The sequence below is a fragment of the Bactrocera tryoni genome, chromosome 4 (assembly GCF_016617805.1).
Source record: "Bactrocera tryoni isolate S06 chromosome 4, CSIRO_BtryS06_freeze2, whole genome shotgun sequence".
NCBI classification, from domain to species: Eukaryota; Metazoa; Arthropoda; class Insecta; order Diptera; family Tephritidae; genus Bactrocera; species Bactrocera tryoni.
Genome location: NC_052502.1, coordinates 7,191,728 through 7,209,757, shown reverse-complemented (window position 1 = coordinate 7,209,757; position 18,030 = coordinate 7,191,728). Strand labels below are relative to the sequence as shown.

The following is an 18,030-nucleotide window of genomic DNA, read 5'->3' as shown; positions in this document are numbered from 1 at the left end:
TAGAACTACTGATAGAGAGAATAAAAAATACAAAGTCGCGTTAAATGCAGAGACCCTTAAACACTAAAATGTGTTCATGAACCGAAAAGTTAAATACGAGTTTTCAGAGCACACAGAGTAAATACAGCAATCCAGAATCATTAGTAAATACTCAAATTCGAGACAGTGTTATAATCGGACTGGAATACTAATAAAATTCAGGTAAACATTTAAAAAAATAGCTTAAGGGCTATACCAGTGTGACACTTTAAAAATATAGCCTAAATTTCCACAAATATCCTGTTGAATAGTTTTTGGATGGCAGCGTTCTAAAGAGCGACCGCTCGGATCTGCAAACATATAATAGTTTGTCAAAAAAGTCTTGCGGTATTTCGCTAGTTGGCACTGAAAGCGCGTAGTTCTAGTTTTATTCGTCGCATCGGGTCATGCTCTACCTTTTTGGAAAGCTCATTTCACGCGCTAACACGTGTTTGATTGATTGTCGTTTCTTTTAAGTCGTTCGTGAGTTATAGTGTCGCAAACATGGAGCAAAATAAAGAGAAAATGCGGCATATTTTACAGTACTACTACGATAAAGGTAAAAATGCATCTCAAGCCGCCAATAAAATTTGTGCAGTTTATGGACAGTTTCCATTTCCACCGCACAGCGATGGTTTCAACGTTTTCGTTCTGGTGTAGAGGTGGTCGAAGATGCGCCACGCTCCGGAAGGCCTGTCGTCGAAAATTGCGATAAAATCGCTGAATTGGTCGAAAGAGACCGGCATAGTAGCAGCCGTAGCATCGGTCAAGAGCTGGGCATGAGTCATCAAAAATTCATTTAAATTTCAATAAAAAAAAACATCAATAAAAATACCGCATGACTTTTTTGACAACCCATTATAAGAGAAAATTGAAAGGCGTTTTTCTCGAAACGACATTTTTCAAAATCGCTGACATCATAACTCAGCGAGAAATTAATTGATTTACTTCAAATTGAAACTGAGTAAGTTTGAAAATATTTACTATACAATGACCTACGATCTTTTTGATTGGTTAAAAATTGTAAATTTGGCCTTCAAAAAGCGACCATTTTTTACTTAAAAAAATGATTTTTTTTTTTTCAAAATTATGCCATTTTGTTAATTTTTGATATTTTTCAAAGATCGTCGGTCATTGTATAGGAAATATTTTTAAGTTTAATAAACTTTTCACATTTTTTTGTTTCAGCTACTCATTCAACCGAAATCAGGCCAGCAGTTGCCGCACTTTTTTTTTGGCACCTCCGAAGACAGCCCATAACTCCGTTATTTTTCAGCATTTTTGTATAAAAAAATCTTAATATATAGCTGAAAATATACCTTATTACGTTCAAAGAAGTTCGAAATATTCAATAGCGTACCTTTTCTTAAAAAAATTCACGAAAGTCGCCTAATTTTTCATGCGTCACATTAGTATAGCCCCTTAAGGGATCGTATCAGTGTGACCCTCCGAAAAAAATATTGATTTTCGTGATTTTTTTAACGTTGAAATTAACTAATCGGTCCATTTTTTTTATAAATAAAAATACATTCATTACGAATACAAAATTATTTTTTTCATGTTTATTTATTGGGTGTACAATAGTTAAATAAATTGCTGAAATGACACGTAAAAACAAAGGTCCTGTGCGATGTCAACCATAGCGGCCGCAATTTTGGTCTAATATAAAAATTTCAGAAAGATTATTAATCTGTAGAAAAGTCGCTATCGCGCTATGGAAGCTTTTTTATTCTTTTGATATTTGACAAAATGGCGGCGGGTTGAACAAAAAGTATCGAATTTGGCCCTTTTTTCGACACTTTTTCGTAGAAAAAAATAGGTAGATTTCAAAAAAAAAAACTAAAAGCTTCCATAGCACGGTAGCGAGTGGCGTTAAAAATGTTTTCTCCAAATTGGAACTATGTAGATATGTTCAAAACTTTTCTTTCGAGAGTGGAAACCGTTTTAAAAAACACCATTCTGAGAAAAACGAGTTTAAAAATTGGAGTCGATATGTTTCCCATTCTGTTATCTTTCTACAAAAATTTCACACCCCTTAATCCCTTAAGAAACTGGGGCCCTAATTTTTTTCTAATGAAATGAAAGATGTATTGTAGATGTTTATCTACTTTTCCTTAGATTTAATGGAAATTATCCGAGTACAAATCAGTTTTGTTTCGACACTTCACTGCTCGCTAAGTTTTTATTTTACAACTCGGATGTTCCTTTAAATTTAAGGAGCTATTCTAGTCTAGAAACTTGAAAAATCTAAAATTTTTTCCACAATTCGATAGTTTAAATATTAAAAAATATATCCCTAAATCGATTTTCCGAAACTCTAATTATTTCTGCAATTGTAGCCGTTTTGTGCGAATTAACGTAAAGCTTTAAGCTTTTCTCGAAATAACTTTTTTCGATGTAGTTGCCACAATACCTCAAGTTGTAATCAGCCGATTTACCTAAAATATGGCATGAACATCGTTTGAATATTTCTCTATCACAAGAAGCAACAAAAAATCGAAATTTATAATATTTTTAAAAAACTCGACAAAGTGAAAAAATTATTGAAAAAATCGACATTTATTTGAGTAGAAATAAATTTAATACAAAAAGTTGCAGTTTTGCAGCTTCTTGAGATAGCGAAATTCGTACTAATCAAGAATCCGTCATTGTTATATTAACACAACTGGTTGTAAAGAGTAATCGATTTCGGAGTTCCTTACTTTTTTAAAGAAAAAAGCACAGAAACTTCAAATTAAATGGCGAATGTTTATTATCATTCGAAAGAACATTATTTGGAATTTATTGTTTTTAAGATTATCACATCTCAAATGGTGCATACGTTGTGTTCAACTTTCGTTCACTCGTTCGATCAGTTCGACTGTTAACTGGTTTAGAGTTTATCACACCATCTTGGCGGCCAATAATTGGCTAAAAACGTGATATTATCTGCTCACCGAAGTGTTCTCTCATTAAATCCATTGATTGATGCAATGTGTGGGAAGTGGCGCCGTCTTGCTGAAACCAAATGTCGCCGAGATTATGAGCATCAATTTCAGGCATCAAATAGTCAGTTATCATGCCGCGATAACGGTCGCCATTGACGGTTACATACTCATCGGCAACATTTTGGAAGAAATATAGACCATTGATTCCACCGGCCCACAAACCAATTCAAACCGTTGTTGTTTTCTGGGTGAAATGGCAGCTCTTGAATCACTTCAGGTTGCTCTTCGTCACTAATGCGCCAATTTTGCTTGTTTATACGCCCATTGAGCCAGAAATGGGGCTCATCGCTGAACAAAAAAAAGGCACCTCTACTTGGATCACCCGTTATTATCTATATCTAATAACTCACCTAGTATCTGTGCAGTAAATACTAAAATCTGCTGAAGCAACATTTCGGTGTGTTGTACGATCACAACGTAAAATCGCTTAGCTAAACACCATGTAAACATTTAAGTTTGACAAATGTAACTGCATTCAATAATTCGGAATATGTAGCTCACTGATAAATCGTAACAATTTAGACGTAAACTGGTAATAATTGTGCAACAACAACAAACAAATACATATTTTCATATATACAGCTATGGTTAAGTGTTAAGCCTTTGGCGTTAAGTGACTAACATTGTTTTAGCAGAAGATTACTCTGTGGACAATTGAGTAATTTATTGACATGCGAACGACGCGCTGACAGTTACAAAAGCCATAAAGTAAATATAGAGTCATCGAAATTTTCCAATATTTACATGTACATACATTTGTACATATGTATTTATATATAATATTTTATATAACTGCTAAGTTCTGTTTGCCATTGCCGGCGTGTTCAATGCAATATTCGCATTTGCATACTTATGCCTAAATACATATATACTATATAGTTACCATATATTATATTAAAAAAATTTTTAGTGTTTAACACCTTTTGAGAATTGTGCTAGAAAAATAACTGTTTAAATAAACACGACACGCCTGCGACGCATTGAGCACTTTGCGGTGGAAACGCATGAAAGCGCGTTATTCCCCATGACTGTGCGCGGATAAGCCGAAAATATTACTATAAAAAATAGCGATTATACATTTTTTAAGCATTTTGTGTTGATATAATAAAAAGTAGAAAGAAAAAAACTGAATTTTTGAAAATTTTTATATCAAAACCACAATTTTTAAGCATATAATGTACTTATATTAACAAAAAATTCCAATGTCTTTGCCAGCTTTGCGCGTTATGATGTCATATCCAAGCGCATCTCACCGAAACTCATCAAATGTTTCATACTCCTTACTTATTTTGGGCAGAAATTCCTACCTTTCCTTTTAAATCACGCGTAAATACCCTTTTTACGCCAAACATAATAATTTAGCTCGACCGCAAACAGAAATAAACGGTAGCCACGAGCGCTTGACAAAAAAAATTTATAAAAAAAAACAGACGAGCACCTTTAATCATATAAGTAGGTACATATAACCAGTATATAGCAATTCGAAATGCAGACAGAAGCGATCGAAACAAAAAGTGGAGAAAAATTGCAGCTGTTCGCAAAAACGAGCCACAAAACAACAACAATACCAACAACTGATAAAAATAATAATAAAACTTGCATCTCACCGGCTTGATTGACCGCATGCGCAGCACGCGCTTTAGCATGCTCCAAAAAAGGAAGAAGGAAAACAGCTTGAAATAATAAAAACAACAAAATGGACATAAATGTGCCGAAAAAAGTTGAAACCGCAAAACGAGCAGCAGCCAAAAAGCTTTTAACATTGGTGAGTACTCTTACACACACACATACATACATACATATGCATGGTGTATGGGCACACAAAAAACAAAAACACCACACTCAATAGGTAGTACCTTCAATATCAGGCAATTTATGACGGTCTGACGGTCTAGGTAGCACTTCTTTCAAGTTTTGTTATAACAATTTTTTCACTTATCATTTTTTACAAATTTATTATTATTATTTTTTTCTTTTTTTTCCAATTTAATTTTCGTGCCATTGTTTTGCCCAACAAATGCCACAACAAAATAAAGCAAAAAGCAATAAACTATTCATGCAGCAGAAAAAATACGGTATAAAACTATGTATTTATGTATGTCTGTACTCGCATCTATTTCGCAGTAATCTCAAAGAAATTTCAAAACAACAACCAAAAACGAAAACAAATGACGCTTCCAAAAATTCCAAAACAATTAACAGCAGAGCACAAGAGCAACAGCCATCAGCCGAGTAGCTGCACGATTTCATTAGGCAGTCGAGTAGCCGCCGAGGTAGATATCCCAAGACTGCCCGGAGGTGTTAGCTAAGTGTGCTTTATTCGTTTTGCGGTTCAAACCATTAAAGAGATGTTCATGTACAAAAAGTAGACCTAAAATGGAGTGAGCCAAAAGGAATTCAGTATTGAAAAAATGCCTTAAATTGCACACAATTCATTGTTATTTGTTTTTGTCTGTGTTTGGAGATCAAAATATGTAAATGTAGGAATTTGAGCGGTGGAGTTTTTTGGCAGCTAATTGCTTCGACCTTAACAAATGAAGGGAGGAAACGACGCGTACGAGTATGTGTATTGTCAATATCAAACTCCTGATGCAAATCTAATAAATTTTATTGCATAATTTGGGATGCTATGAAAAGACACCACTTTGTAGGAAACTGATTGCGAGACTATGAGGTATAAGCTAGATTTTATTTAAAAAATGAAATTTTTAATAGCCGATAGTGCGTAGTGCTAATTTATGTCTGAAATTTCAAACTCGACCTACTTTGAAAGTATGCATGAAAGAGGCTGAATAATAGGCAAACTTTTTGGGTGTTTTTTCACAATACCAACATGCAATAGGAATTCTTATTGAGACAAAACAAAACTAAATTTATTACGAAATTTTACGTTCTGTAAAGAATGTGTCTCGCGCGCTTCGCGTAAGGGGTGGGGGAGGGGGGTAAGGTTTGACAACTTTTTTTCATTTTTTTTCTGAACCAACAACATCTCAAGAATATTGTGTTAAAGTTTTAGTTCATTCGGAGAAAAATTAACGAAGTTACACCAGGTTGAATAACGGTATCTCTAACTACCTGCGCTGAGTGTACAAAACTTTGAATCGATTTTCCCAAATATGTCATTTTTAAAGTCGGTGAGCAGCCTACAGAAAAAACCACTGCATCGATCGTTTTGAAATTTTGTACAAATATTCTACATATATGTATATAGCTCTCGAATGACGTCGACGTCGTTTTCCAAAAATTTTAATTTCTAAGAATTTTACAATAACAAATAGGACGATTTTTTCGTCCAAAATCGTCATTTTGGCTTGAAAATGGTACCAAAAATTGAAAAATTAAAAAAAAAAAATCTCCACGTCAATTGAAAGATAAACTAATAAACGAAAGAAAGCATTTTAATTTTTTGGTTTCAGATGATCCAGTGATGCTGTAGGCTGGTCACCGCACAAAAACTTTTTTTCGAGGTGTCTGCAGAGATCGACGATAAATCCGTTATTTCTCGCTATTTTTCGATAAAACTTTTTTTAAGTATCCTTCAAATGTTGTACTTAATAAGTAAAATAAACCTACAGCAATAATTTTTTCTAAAAAAATTCACGAAAAAGGTCTTTTTTCGACGAAACAAACCTTACCAATATTCGACCGAATAGACCACGTCCAGTACGCAGTGAAGAAAATATAGCAGCCGTATCCGAGAGTGTACACGAAGACCATGGAGAGTCGATTCGGCGTCGTTCGCAGCAACTCGGACTGACGTATGGAACGCCTTGGTGCATTTTACGGCGGGATCTTAAATTTAAAGCGTACAAAATACAGCATATGCAAGAACTGAAGCCGCTCGACCTTCCTAAACGAATCGCTTTACTCTATGCACTTTTGAAAAGTTCCAAGAAGATCCGACGTATTCGAATCAAATTTTTTTCCGCGATGGGGCCCATTTTTAGCTCGATGGGTAAGTAAACAAGCAAAATTGCTGCATTTGGGACGAAGAACAACCTGAAGATATTCAAGGGTTGCCATTACATCTAAAAAAAAACAACGGTTTGGTGCGGTTTGTGGGCCGGTGAAATCATTACTCTATATTTCTTCAAAAATGATGCCGGTGAGAACGTAACCGTGAATGGCGACCGTTATTGCGCTATGATAACCGACTATTTGATACCTGAAATTGAAGCTCGTGATCTCGGCAACATTTGGTTTCAACAAGACGGCGCCTTCCCACACAATCAATCAATCAATGGGTTTATTGAGAAAACTTCGGTGAGCAGATAATGTGACGTTTTGGGCCGGTCCATTGGTCACCAAGATCTTGTGATATCACACCCTTATAATTTTTTCTGTGGGGATATGTAAAGTTTAAAGTCCATGCGGACAATCCCGCTTCGATTCAGGCTATGCAGCAAAGAAGCATGCGGGTCATTCGCCAGTTACCGGTCGAAATGCTTGAACGAGTCATCGAAAATTCGACTCAAAGGATGGCCAACATTTGAAAAAGATAATCTTCAAAAAGTAAGTGCCAAAGAATGTTATTTCGAATGATAACAAACATTAACCATTAAATTTAAAGTTTCTGTGTTTTTCTTTAAAAAAATAAGGAACCTCGAAATGGATCACCCTTTATATTACAGTTGATGATCGAAGAACGAGTAAAAATGTTGATTTTTTACAACGGCTTCGAAAAAAAAATCGTTTTTTGTGAAAAAGTTTAGATATAAGTGTCTTAAAAACTTAAAATTATTAAAAAATTTAATTATTACCAAACATCTTATTTATTCGAACATTATTTATTTTAATTTTGACTTATTTTTAAACAACGAAATTTCTGATTTTTTTGATGAAAAATCAGTATTTTGAGTTCCGAGCGTTGTAAAAAATTGAAAAATCATTAAAAAAAACTCGACAGCGTTACCTGAGGAAACTTATCAACTAATCAAATCAATTTGGTTTTTTCATTTCAGATGATCCAGTCACGAGTTATGCGGTTCAGCGCGAATCAATTTTTTTTTTGGAACGTCTGCGAAGATTCTCTGTCACCGGCTCATTTTTTAATATTTTTCTATGAAACTTTCACAGAATATTCTTTAAATATCATATAATTATGCTATAATTTTACAAATAAATAAATATTGATTGTATCTTAAAAAAAAATTATTGAAAATATGCTTTTTTCCGCTCGAATTAACCCTTAACCTTTATGAATTCTTAATATACACTTTCAAGACAACCTTAGTGAAAATCAAACAAATATTTTCAATTAGAAAAGGTTATTAGAAAAACTCATGAATATACATATATACAGAGATCGTTGACAGACACACCATTAAAACAAAACAAAAATTCGGCAAATACATTTTAACAAAAAGTGCGGGTTTTTAGCCAGCAGATGACTCATTTCAAGCGCAGACACAGTTAATCTTTGTAAAGTACAAGCCAAGTACATTTCAAGTAAAAATTGTAATTTCTGAAACACAACGGAAATGGCGTCAGCATATATACTAGTACACTAAATTGTTGTTGTTTTTTTTTTGAATATTACAACATAAATAAATGTGTATATTTGTCTCCCTTCATATTTAGTATCTGCACTATCTGTTCTTATCAACGGGGCTTTCAATGGCAAGCGGTTTATGTCAAAAGCCACTCCTTACAAAACACAAAAAAAAAACTAAAAAAAACACCTTGTAGCAAGTGGACTCAGGTGTAGGGCAAATATGCAATAGGCGAGCAAATATGTACACAAAATGTTGCCAGCTTATTTGCTAACAAATTTACAGTGCCATTTAAATGAAATCGAAATTAAAATAAATTGACTTGTGAGACGCACAAAAAGCCCGACGACAGGTGCGAACGGTGTTTAGTCGCCGATTAGTGAGCGTTAAGAAAGGTGCCGTGGAAAATTACGAAAAAACGGTGACGAGATCGTGTGTGAGTGTGATTATTGGCATGTAAAGGACATGCGCCAAAGCTAATGAAACAAATTAAGAATATAATATTTAAAACAAAACGAAATTTAGTGTAAAAAAATATTTAAAAATTTATTAAAAAATATTAATATCAGTTTCATAAATAAAAATATATCTAAAAAATACTAAAAGAGTGCTGAATTTCAATGCTTTTTGTCATGTTTAATAAAGCCGCGATTATAATAAATCTTTGAGTTGAGCTAAACTCAAAAACAAGCTGTGTTCAAATACAACAAAACAAAAATTAAAATGGCAAAAAAATTAAATGTATAAGCTAAAAAATTCAATAATTATATTCAAATAATTAATAAAAATTTATAAAAATTAAAAATAAATTAAATTTATAATTTAAAAAAAAAAAAAAAAATAAAGTTCCGATCTAAAAAAAATTAAATAATAATATGCAAATATTTAATAATTATTACAATTTATTGCAGTTTAACGTAAATCTTATCTCCATTTAAGCATTGTAACTCAAAATATTCAATACTGCGTTCGAAAATCGACGAATTCAAGCTTAAGCTTTTGAGTGCAACAAACCTCGAACAAAAGGCGGTGTAGATTGTCTACAGGTATGCCTAAAACAGTGCTCTAAACACACTCGTAAGTTAAAAAATATTAATTATAGCAATAATTCATCACGCTTATTTATTCAACGCTTTTAGAGCCCTTCTTTATAGCGCTGATTTTGCATAATAAAAGTATTATTATATTCTATTCAGAGAACTTGATTTATAGTGGCGTGTCGATTTTTTGTTGAACATTTTTACGAAGATTTTGCCATAAATTCACACGTTTAAGGGAATTTTCAGCTGGATGAACCGGTTACTTACGCTTTCTAAAGTGTTTTTTTTTTTTGTTTTTAAGACAATAAATAATAATATATAAATAAATCGTTATTAAATTTATAAGCAAATCTATTTCTACTGCTTTTCATACATACATAGTGTACTTTGCAAGAACGGATAATATGATATGTTTTGATAAATACTTTTAAGCGTCGGGTGCTGTTTAAAGTACTGAATACTTTCGGATTGAATTCTTTACAATGAAATTTTACAATATTTATGAGAACGCTGAGCGCGAGTTTAGCAGAAATTTATTTAAAAAAATATGTGTTCTCGAGAAGCAGCGCCTCCCAGAAGCTTTTCCAAGGCGCAACACGAATATACGAAAGGCAGATCAGTAGAGACTTCACTCCATACACTGGTATTTAATATCGAAAGGGCTCTTGAATATAAGCAATACACTCTTGGAGCATTCCTGGACATTTCCGAAGGGTTCAACAACGTCTCTACGGAATCAACGCTGGATTAGAATCCTCTTGACCTGTAGACGAATAAGAGAAGAATGGAACGACGCTAAAATAACAAAGGAAGTTTGTAAAGGGACTCCGCAAGGTGGAGTGCTATCTCCGCTTCTATGTACATTAGTTTTGAACAAGCTGCTAAGGAACTTAGAAGGCAAGGCCAGTAAGAAAGTGGCATATGCGGCCAACATTGCCATCTTAATAGCGGATAGGTGTCTACAGACCATTACCAATATTATATCTGGATATTAATATTATCCAGATTTGGGCATGACAAGCCGGTCTGGGTTGAACCTGGAGAAAACGGATCTGCTCATTTTCACAAGGAAGCCCAAAATTCCTCTATGGGGGTTCCCTTCGATGAATGGGACACCACTGTCTCTTAAGGACCGCACCAAGTACCTTGGGCTAGTCTTGAACAGCAAACTGCTGTGAAAACACAACGCGAAAGAAACAAAAGAAACATTATATGCGTGTTACAGAAGAGTATGGCTTGAAAATGGACGATGGAGTTGGTGCGAGAATATACTCTAAATAGTTAAGAATAAGGTAACCTTTTAAGTTGCCAGACCACTGCAGAATATTTCAAGCTGAGACAGCAATCAAGGCAGTAACCTCATTTCGCATATTGGCCAGAAGTGTCTTGGAAAGGACGGCGGCAATGGAAAGTGTTGGCAGAAGCAAACAACTTCACTTCTACTGGGTGCCAGGCCATAAAGGCAACGAGAGCAGTGAAATAGTGGACGAGATTGGCAAGAATGGTGTACGGCAATATTCGAAACATTGTCGTGCATTGTCATATGACGATCTTGCAAAATTCCTATTGGCACTCGATAGAAGAGACTGTAGGAACACGATGGGAATGCTAACTGGTCACTGTCTGCTGGCTGCAGACGCTCGCAGGATGCTTATAGTAGGGCACCAGGAAAACAATGGAGCATCTCTTGTGCACTTGTCTCGCATTGGCAAGACTACGTTGTAAGCATCTGGAATCCCCATGTTATGATACACTGGAGGAGGTATCGATAGCGAGGCCGCAGAGTCTGTTAAAATTCGTTTTAAGCGCAGGCAACCTAAAAGATGACTACTCCTCATGGACGTGGTAATTGAATGCCATCTGGTATCGCAAAGGTCCAAAAGTGGTCTATGCGTGGCCATTTTGTCTACCCGATTAATCTAACCTAACCTATTAACATTAAAAGAAGACTGGAAAAAAATCAAAAACTTAAAAAATCCAAAAACTTAAAAAATCCAAAATTTCGGTACAGTAGAACCTGAGAAATAGTGGATATCGTTTAAAAAACAGATTGTTTTAGGAAAAACGCATTTAAAGCCTCAGTTCTGTTCGAGTTAGTTTAGATGCCAGGTCAGGAAAAAACCAATATCTCCGAAGATATTTTAAATTTTGAAAAAAATCATCTTGTTAATTTTTGAAAATATAAAAACCAAAATAGGTTATTTTATTTCTAGAATAGAATACCTCCTTACCCCGAGCAAGCTACGTACAATTTCTAAAAAGCATTACTCTTTTATATTTTGTAATGAAATTAGAAATACAGTTGTAAATTATCATTACCCAACAAACAAATAAAATGTTTTTAACGCTTCGGGCAAGGTACATATTCAAAAACAACACAAAAGTATAAACACTTATTGTTATTTATTTATGGTAAATTAGTGTTTATTTAGTTGTTGCTTCAATTGTCTTTTCAATTATTATCTTTAGCAGTTGTTAGCGCGTGAATGAAATTTGCGAAACTTTGTTTATTTACATCTAAGCCGCTGTCGTTTTTATATTATATTATTTCTTTCTTTTATATGGATAAAGCAAGTGCTCACGAAATAAAATTTATGTTTGGAATATTTCCATTTTTACATTTCTTGATTTTAACTCTTCTGCTTACATTTCAAACATTTGTAATTAATATTAAAGAAATATTACAAATTTAATATGTTTTTTTTCGAAATCCTGTTTACCTTTCCATTGCCTTTGTGAATTTGTTTTTCAACACATTTGCTCACACCTTTAATTGGACGCGCTTTTATATAAAAATAAGAATTCTAAATATAGAAGTTAATAAATTATTACTCCAGACTGTATTTTGGAGCAGATACAGTATAAGTGATGCTATTAATATGCCCGTGCTGGTGAGTTTCCTTTTTCTTCAATATTAATGACGGTAGAGAAAACCAGAATTTTTAATTTTTATTAGTGTTGGGCGTTGTTGGTACCGAAAATACGCAAAGGTAAGTTAGCTCAACGGTACAGATATTTTTACAGTTATGTGTGGAAAAACTGTAACAATATCGATACTAACTAACTTGGCTTCAAAACAAAATTTGGTGCGATAAAGTATGTTTCGATACTTAACACAGAGGAATCGCAGCCGAGCTCGGTACACAGAAAACCCGAACTTAAAGGAAATCAGACCATGAAAGAACATGCATATCGCTGATGCTTGCCCACAAACGCTCTCCAAACTACTCAAGACTGATTTCGAAATAAAAATCTGGCATATATTTTCTCACTGTCTTTCATAAAAACAAGTGGCAACCCTCCTCCAGCTTAATTTACTTTGTTTTAACCATACGAGCTATACACACAGAAATCTGACAAACAATATTGTATATCAGTTAAGCTTACAGTGGCTGGCTTATGATGTTGTGACGGAATTTCGTTGCGTAACGCAATTTCGTTGCAGTCTCATTAAGTAAGTTTCAAAAAAAAAAAGTTATTTAGAAATTTATTTCTTAGGCCGATGTGACGGAATTTCGTTGCGTAACGCAATTTCGTTGCAGTCAAAATAAGTCAGCTACAAAAAATAAAATTATTTAAAAATGTAGTTCTTAGGCCGATGTGACGGAATTTCGTTGCGTAACGCAATTACGTTGCAGTCCAAATAAGTTTCATTTCAAAACAAAAAAAATTAATAGACATGTATTTCCCATGCCATTAAGACATTCATTGAAATTTGTAATTTTCCTGCGGTCATGAAAGCCAACGCACACACACACCGGACCACCCAACGATTGACCGAAAAATATAAAGGCCTGTTTATATGAAACAAAAGCCCCCACTGCAGTGCGCATTTATTTGTATTTGTGAAGTCGCACGTGCGCCATATAACCACTTTCTCACTATTAATTTGATCGCTTTGCACTAGCCGAAAAAGAAGAAGAAGAAGAAGAGAAAAGTTTAAAATTGCCTGCGCAAATTATCAGCTGCCGCAATAACGGGTGATAGCAGCAGCGCAGATGATTTGCTTTACAATTTTTGTGCACTTTTTGTCTGCGCCACGAAATCGAATCAATCAACGCGGCAACAAGTCACTGTCAATACAAAACCACACACGCACGCGCACACATACAAATGCACTGCTTTAGCAACGAAAGACTATTTACCTGTAGCTTGCATTTTTACGAGGAGTTATGATGTCCACGTAGTTGCAGTTGTAGTTGTTGTTGTTATTTTTTGTCTTTGCCGCTGCTACGTGTATTGCTGTTGCACTGGGTGCAGTTTCTGCCACCAATAAATAGTTGTAGCTGCCAATGCGACTGCGAACCAGCTAGTCAGACATTTAAGTTATGCGCGCAGCCAGCGAAAAAATGCATGCAAGCACAAAGCACACACACAAAAACAAGAAATAGTCGTAAAAAACAATAATAATAACACAAATACTTAGCAGCGCGGCGTGACGCGCTCTGTCTTGCCACAGTCAGTGGCAGCTGTCAAGCAGCTGTGAGCGGTGAGTGTGCGGCGCTCACTTGCGCGGCGAGCTGGCGCTTTGGCGCTCGCCAAAAACACGCTCTGCGCGAAAACGCATACACGTCGCAGGCACACCGCCGCCGCAACAGCAACAACAATAGTTATAGCGCGCGGCATGATCGAGCAGCCAGTTAGGCGCTCAGTCGAAAAACCAGCTGGCAGCCACCGGCCAGCCAAGCAAGCTTTTCATGAGCAGCGCTTGACAGCACAGCTGCGCGCACTGCACGCTGTTGACGGCGCTCGCTCGCGCACTCACAGCTGCTGTGCGCTGAACTCTTGCTTTCAGTTTCAGTTTCATTCCAGACTTTGCCGCGCGCACAATTTTCAAATTCTCGGCTTCGCAACGCGTTCAGCTCGCGCCGTCAACCCCATCAATACGTATATGTATATAACTCAATAAAACCGAATGAGCAAAAAACAAAAAAGCAAATAAAAATTATTAAAGCAACAAAATCCAAGCAGCCGTTGTGGTAGCCAGTTCAGTTAGTTAGTCGAATGTCGATTGGTATGATAATTTACGCTTGCTCGCCTCTTCGAATGCCATGATATTTACGTTTGTTGTTTGTTGCTATTTGTGTTGAGCTTGTGTTTTACAAACATTAACAACAAAAATTGCCATATAAATTGTTCAAAAAGTGCAAATAAATAATCAAATGCAAAGCGGGCGTGTACGATTTAATTAAACTGGCACAAATTCAATCGCATTAATTTGCACACCTCGTTCATGCCTTACATATGTATGCAAGTGTGTGAGTGTGTCTGTGCGGAATAATATTTGCATGCATTTTGTGTTTGAGAATTCTTGGCAGTTTCCAAAAATCAATAAATTCTGCGTTCGATTGAGGCAGGCACTTGTCTGAGCTGCATTTTTGTAGCGCTACAACAACAGTGATTGGCGGAAAAACCTGCGCGCACTTTACAATACGAGTTTGTGCCTTAAATCTTCTGTGCGCGCTGCCGCGAGCCTGTCGCTGCGCGGTGTGTGCGAGTGTTTGCCGTTTGTTTTCCATTTGTTTTTCTTTTGCAAACGTGACATTTCACGCGCGTCCTCATAATAAAAGTTCAAATGCCACGCAGATAAGCGACAAAAGCTAGAACTTCTCTGTTGTAAAAGCAAATGCAAATCATAATAAATGAAAAAGTGCATGAAAATAAAGAATACAAATACAACAAAAATTATTGTGAGTGACAAGAAAAATCAACAAACGGCAATAGTAAACAAATCAAAGTGTCATTAAGTGTCAAGCAGTCATCGCCATCTGATAGGCAGCAAATTATTTTTACACACTACCGTTAGTGCACAGTAAAATTACGAAAAGCGTTATAATAATAAAACAACAATCAGCATAGCGGCAGTGATCAGCAAAATTTAATTTAATAACTGTAAATAAGTGGAAATTATTGGCTGTAAAACGGCGTTTTTTTCATGCAAAAATTGTTATTGTAATTGAAAAGGTTGGCATATGTTTGATTTTGACTTATTAAAAACGCAAGAACAACAATAAAAAGCACACATATTGCAACAAAATATTACATTAATCACTTTAATTCGCTAAGCAGCTATAAAAAGGTAATCGCCGTAGAACAATAAATGCAATTAAGTCTATTGTACGGTCAATAAAAGTAATCATTTTTAACTTGTACACATCTACATACATATATGCACATACACAACCTATATGCATACAAAGTGTAAGGTTAACGATTTAAAGTAAAGCTGCTGCCTTATTACAACATGCAGATGCGTTATGTGCCACTAAGCGTTTATTTAATTAATCCGACATGTAATTAATAGGAAATGTAAAGCCATTGAACATAAGACAGGGTTTTTTATTATTATTTTTTTTTAACTAAGGGCGTTTATTTTTTATTATGAACTTCTTTGTTGTTCATTCACAGCAAAAGAAACTGCTTGAAACGCTTTGAAACAAGGGCGCGAATAAGTTTTAAAACGGAAATTCGATTTTACATAAATATAAGAACCATTCTTCTTCTCTTTATTGTGGTAGACACCGCTTAAGCGTTTATAGTCGAAGAAGAAGAACCAATAATAAATTGAATTTACTGACCTGACTGAAAGCCTTTTTATTAAGTTTAGTTTTGAACAATACTCAGTTCGTTATCAGAATGGGAACCCGTATACCGAGATTTTTAACACGCCGAGGCACGCCAATTCGACTGCATTTATTAAATATTGGGTAGTCGAAAAAGTCTTTTCGTATTTTGTCAATGGATGTCATTGCAGTCGTATATCTCCAATGCTACCAATCACATTGTATCATACTCTATAGTGTTGGAAAAGTGAGATTATAAGCTTCATTTAACCAAAAAAGAAATTAAATGCGGGAAGTTGAAAAAAAGTTACAGCTGTTCAAAAATGAGTGAAAATAATGAAGAAATTCGCTATATTTCGAAAATTTTATATAAAAAGGGAAGAATGCGGCGCAAGGCATCAGTGAAATTTGTGAAGTTTACGGAGACGCTATATAAGTTCTTGTAACACAACAATGGTTCGCTCGATTCCGTTGCAAAATCGAAATTTCGATTTTCACTGATGAAAGTTTCACACTGATCGAATAATGTCTCCAGCGGAAAAATGACAAATGTGGTAGACCAAAATTGTACATATTTGTTTATATATTTATTAGTATAAATATAAAAAAAGTTGGAGTTTGATTAGAAATACGAAAAGACTTCTTCGACTACTCAATATATTTCTCTAAGCAAACCTGTTTGCTAGACAGACTACTAATAATCATTCATATTTTCGAAATTTAGCACAGATGAGGGATTTAATGAAATAAAAAAAATAAAACTTGATGATTGAAAAATAAATAAAATTTTTCATAACCTCAATTTAGGAAGTTCACCTCTATATGTTATATTTTTTAAGGTTTTGGTTTCAATAAAATATGCAAATATTCTCAGCGAACATTCGTTGAATGCAGTGGTTTAGTATAAAACGGAATGATAACTAATCATATGATGTGACATTCTATCATATGATTTATTTTTGCCTTGGCGGCAATACCCAGCTCTAGTGCTATATAAGAAACGCTGATAGCTGGGTTCAGTTGCTGATCAGTGGCGAAATATGATATGAAGTGATGTGTTGTCATACGTCTTGATATGCCATCTTGTGATGTGACGTCATATTATATGACTTGTTCGGATTGCCGTGGGGGCAGTTCCCAGCACTGACACTATATAAGAAACGCTGCCAGCTGGGTTCAAACGGTGGTCAGTAGCGTCAATTGAAACGAAGTGATAGGCTATCAAGTGATGTGATGTGTTATCATGCGACCTATTATTTTTTATTTTTACTTGGTGACAGTCCTCACTATATAAGAAATGGCGCAGCTGGTGGCCAAAGTTGACATATGAACGATCAAAATTAGGTTCGTGTATGGAAAACTATTTCATTTGTGAAGGGTATTACTGCTTCGGCACAACCGTTTTTTCTTATTTTTGTAATTTGTTTTTGTTTTTGTGTTTTTTCTTTCATTTTTCAATTTTTTGGGTTCCTTTTTTTGTGTATTTTGATCTTGAATTTTTTTTTTATTTTTTTTTTTTTGATTTTTGTAAATAAATTTTCCACAAACGTAAAATTTTTGCTTTAAAGCGAAAAATGAGCAATGAGTGAATTTTAGTGCCAAAATAAATATTTAAATCAACAGCAAACATATATGTAGATAGTTGCAAAATCGAAATTGAAAAATGTTCATACATATGTATGTATGTAAGTGTGTATGTGCGCAGCGTGTGTGAATTCACGAATTTATGAAAATCAAATAATTCACACATAAATCTGCACACCAAATGCCAAGACGTTTGCGTATACTCACTAACGGATAATAAATAAATGGAAAGGCGACAAGTGAAGTAAATAAAATACAAAACGAAAAAAATACAACTCTTCAACTACTTCAGGCAAAATAGAGATAAAATCACTTTTCGGTATAAAATTGTTTAGATACATATGTA

At 34.8% G+C, this 18,030-nt stretch overlaps 2 protein-coding genes across 4 annotated transcripts in view; one reads left to right on the top strand and one right to left on the bottom strand.

Moving 5' to 3' along the window:
- The window catches only part of LOC120775130 (nascent polypeptide-associated complex subunit alpha, muscle-specific form), a 64,720-nt gene that overhangs the window by 14,960 nt on the left and 31,730 nt on the right, over positions 1–18,030 (bottom strand). The gene's annotated exons all lie outside the window — the stretch shown is intronic.
- LOC120775131 overlaps positions 9,447–18,030 on the top strand; it is a 39,846-nt gene continuing 31,262 nt past the window's right edge. Inside the window, exon 1 of one of the 3 annotated variants that reach the window (XM_040105160.1) lies at positions 9,447–9,543. The gene's annotated coding sequence lies outside the window, so the exon portion shown is untranslated. Of the gene's footprint in view, positions 9,575–14,362; positions 15,617–18,030 lie in introns of those variants that run through there. The other 2 variants (XM_040105161.1, XM_040105159.1) reach the window with 2 other exon arrangements.